General features: G+C 39.1%; 1 long non-coding RNA gene across 1 annotated transcript; it reads right to left on the reverse strand.

Moving 5' to 3' along the window:
- Positions 1–20: 20 nt before the first annotated feature.
- LOC106322044 lies at positions 21–752 on the reverse strand. The gene is made up of 2 exons (XR_001266204.1): positions 668–752; positions 21–580 (listed from the first exon to the last, which is right to left on the reverse strand). It is a non-coding gene; the product is annotated as an uncharacterized LOC106322044 (long non-coding RNA).
- Positions 753–851: the final 99 nt, after the last annotated feature.

The following is an 851-nucleotide window of genomic DNA, read 5'->3' on the forward strand; positions in this document are numbered from 1 at the left end:
GTATCAGATTTTAGAAGAAATGTGACAAACTTTTGATTAGAAAAAAAGCAAACGAGTATCTGAACATGATCCATCACACAGTAAACAAAAGAGAACATACAATCTAAACTTAAGCTCTATGTTCTAAGCTGCTTTTTACGTTCATCACTTAGGCTTCAAGTAGGAACAAGATGAGGAAGAATCACCATATCATCTTTCAGATGCACCCACATAGCAAACCCTGCAACTGCAACAGAGAAGAAACTCAATCCCCATCTTAACATACGCTTGCTTCTGTCCCCTCTTGACTCTACTTTGGCCTCAGATTCAAATCTGACTTCGGTTTCTCACAGATGTCTTCGGTTGGAGTAGTATTAGTAGTACCAGCAGATGTATCATATCATATATTGATGATGACGAATAGCTTTCCTGTGATGCTTTGAACAGATGTCTCCTGATGATTGTCTCTTCCTTGGCTTTCCTCTTGAGCTTCTTGGGTGGTTGGTCCAAGAGCACACTGATCGTTCAACTCAAAGCTTCTATTCCTCTGATGGAACATCACTGACTCCATGTCATAATCTTCAACACCGGGAAACTGAAGCTGAAACCAAAGTAGTTTACTAATAAAACTTCTTTAGGATGAACACACAAGAGAGATAGCTTTATAACGTTATTAGCATTTTGTTACCTGGTTTCCATCTCTTGCACTAACTGGTGGTCCTCTTTGTGATGGAAGAGATGGAAGAGAACACCTGTTGGTATATACCTGCAAACATTCAAACAAGATTCACCTCTCCACTTAATACATATCACACACACAAAAGCTAGACCAAACATGTTAACTAAAAAGCACATGTTAAGACACAGCGACA

This window comes from Brassica oleracea, unplaced genomic scaffold (genome assembly GCF_000695525.1).
Source record: "Brassica oleracea var. oleracea cultivar TO1000 unplaced genomic scaffold, BOL UnpScaffold05382, whole genome shotgun sequence".
Classification (NCBI taxonomy): domain Eukaryota; kingdom Viridiplantae; phylum Streptophyta; class Magnoliopsida; order Brassicales; family Brassicaceae; genus Brassica; species Brassica oleracea.